At 32.3% G+C, this 3,278-nt stretch overlaps 1 protein-coding gene across 1 annotated transcript in view; it reads left to right on the top strand.

Annotated features, from left to right (window-relative positions):
• LOC108915579 (sarcolemmal membrane-associated protein) overlaps positions 1–3,278 on the top strand; it is a 53,590-nt gene that overhangs the window by 6,083 nt on the left and 44,229 nt on the right. The gene's annotated exons all lie outside the window — the stretch shown is intronic.

Genomic DNA, 3,278 nt, shown 5'->3' with positions numbered 1-3,278 from the left:
AAGCACGACGCCTTTGAATCCAATTTTCTCGCACTCGCTGGAAAACACCTCAAGAAAAGGAAATAGTGGTATGCAAAAAACACTCCGACACGGTCCAATTCCAGATACCAACACCAACTGAATTGCGTATTGCTGGACAGCATAGTACCTTGTGTTAATCGCAGTGCCGTTGTCACTTTGCTTGATATGAATTTTATTGAATTTTAAATTTATTACCATGGTAATTATTTTTTAGAATTAAGGAGGTTTATCTCATTTGGAATTGACAAATATTCATAAAAAAATTAATAAGCTTATTAATATGAAGAAAATCCTCAAAAAAAAAATATAACTAGTTTGGATACCTAAGAGACGAGATATTAATAAAATAATTTTTCACGATTTAGTATGAAGTCTTATGAGAATGCAGATTTTTTTTGGTCTTTCCACTTAGAATGTGTAACAATTGACGATCAGTTTCCACAGCAACTTCTATAAATAGGAAACCGATATCTAACGAACCGTATGACAGTTCGTAGAAATCGATTAGGTACTTGTAAGATACATAATTTATAATAATTCTCCTTCAAACTGCTGTCGTTGACTAACTTAACCTCCATATGAATATAATACAATGTCAATGTCTAAAGCAGACGCGATTTCGAGCGAGCTCGCAAAAACGTGCAATTATTGTGGTAAAAAAGTTAGTAAAAAAGTAATATGCACAAGTTGCAATGAGATTTTTCATAGCAGTTGTGCAAAACGTAAAATGTGCTGTGAAAATCAAGTTTTGAAGTTTGATAACTGCGTGGAAGATGAAAATAACTGGGACCCAAATGATTTACTGCAAAACAAAGTAGGAACCCCGAGTCAATCTGGGAGGGTAGAGGTATCTAATTTAATTATTGAAAATAATATGCTTCGGAAACTGTTACAGGAAGCGGAAAGCAAACACAAAATATTAGAAGCAAATATCACTTTATTACATGAGAATAAGAAACTACTTGAAGAAAAAGTTGCCCTGTTAGAAAAAGGAGAAAAACCTTATCAACTGTCAAATAAAAAAAGCTATGTAGATAAAACAAAATTAAGTGTAAATACAGGGTGGCTCAACCACATCTGAAACAACAAAAGATAAATTAGAAAATCTAGAATCTTTGGAAGAATCACAAAGAAAAATAGCAGAACGGCTAATAAATATAAATGAAGACATAGATGAAGAAGTTCGTGAAGAAGACTTTCAAAAAGTAAATCATAAAAAATTTAGAAGATGACCAGAAAATAAGTTATATGGTCAGGGACAAACCCAAAACGAAGTTTTTGCTGTTGGTAAAAAAGTGTGGCTATACTTATATCGCAATAAAAGGCACATAACAGAAACCGATATTAAAGATTTTATAATTAAGCAGGAGCCATATAAGAATGCACAGGTCATAATAAAAGAATTACCGACTAGAGAAAACCAAACTAAATGTTTCATGTTCGGAATAGACTGGGACTTCAAAGAGGAAATATATAGTCCAATGTCATGGCCACAACACGTAGGATACAAAAGATTTGACTTTAAGAAGTATCGAGAATACCAGCAAAAAATACGGTCTGAAGGCAGACACGCGGATTTTGTATAGATTTCACACTTAGAGAAGACCAAGACGAACAAAGTAGGAAGACGAACAAAGTAGGAAGACAAGAAACATAGAAGGGCAGCAGCAAATGTCTCAGAGGATTGGTATATTTCATCAAAATGTGTCCCTGGGAAATTCAATTGATAAACTTGAATCGTTCTTTTTAGTACATAGTGATTGTAAAATAGTGATGATTACAGAACACTGGAAATCCAGGGAACAGCTGAGTCAGCTGGGTATCCAGAACTTTCAACTGATATCGGCGTTTTGTAGAGGAGAAAACAAACATGGTGGTGTCGCAATTTACGCCCATAAGAGTGTAGAAGCTAGGGAAATATCAAAACTAACTAAGCTGTCAATAATTAATGTTTTTGAGGTAACAGGGAGTGAATTTACAATTGGGAATCATAAATTAGTGGTAGTGTCGATATATAGACCAGGCAATGGATCAATAAATCAATTCCTAAAAAGAATAGAACAAGTGCTATCATTGGTTTTCAATGAAGACAAGTTAGTTTTTATCACAGGTGATTTAAATATAGATATCTTAGCGGATTCTAAGGAAAAAAGTGAATTGTTAAACTTGATAGAATCTTTCGATTTTAAACATGTAATAAATGAACCTACTCGCATTTCGTATAACACAAAAAGCTGTTTAGATAATATTATAACTAATTATACAGGCACCTTTTCAACCTTAGTTGCAGAACTTCATTCCTCCGACCATACAGCACAGTTGATTACATTTGATTTGGATAAGTGCGAGACATTTCCTCAAGGCATATATAAAAGGTACTTTAATGAGGAGAATATTACAAAATTTATATCAAATATCGAAAATACTTCTTGGGAAGAGATATATAATGTAAGTCCGGATCAAGTGGATGATCAGTGGAATATATTTATGAGTAGATACTTAGAAAGTTTTAACTATTGTTTTCCATTAAAATATGTCAGCCTAAAAAATACAAATAGAAATAAAAATAATTATAAGCACAACATAAATTCCGAAATTACTGATCTTAAAAAACAACTTGATGTATGGTTGGTATTAGCAAATAATAACGATTTGTTTAAGGAACAATATAAAAATCTTAAAAAAAAGTATGATGAATGTTTAAGAATAAATAAGAAGAACTCTTTTGATAACAGGATAATGGAATCGGATAATAAAAGTAAATGTTTGTGGTCTATCTGCAATGAGGTAACAGGAAAGGTGTCTAAAAAACATTGCTTTATCAAAGGGAATTCTCAAACTGTAGCTAATGACTATAATCACTTTTTATTGGACTTAATCCCTAATTTATTGTCAAACCATCAAAGTAAAGATTTTAAACCGATTATTGATATTAATAATAAGTCTATGTTCCTAACACCGGTCATGGGATCGGAGATTGTGGAATTAGCCACAAAAATAAAAAACAAATTTAGTAGCGGGGAAGATAATATTCCAGCAAATATAATGAAAAAAAGCCTTGGCGCAGTGAAGGAAATTTTGTCCTACATAATAAATAACACATTCAAATTTGGGATAGTGCCTCATCAATTAAAGTTGTCGATCATTAAACCAATTTTTAAAAATAAAGGTGATCCGGAATTAATGGAGAATTATAGACCCATCAGTTTGCTTCCTGCATTTTCAAAAGTTTTTGAACTAGCAATGGTTCGTAGGCT

This window comes from Anoplophora glabripennis, unplaced genomic scaffold (genome assembly GCF_000390285.2).
Source record: "Anoplophora glabripennis isolate ALB-LARVAE unplaced genomic scaffold, Agla_2.0 scaffold1481, whole genome shotgun sequence".
Classification (NCBI taxonomy): Eukaryota; Metazoa; Arthropoda; class Insecta; order Coleoptera; family Cerambycidae; genus Anoplophora; species Anoplophora glabripennis.
Note: the sequence above shows the minus strand (reverse complement) of the source record. Positions and strands in the feature narration are given on the sequence as shown.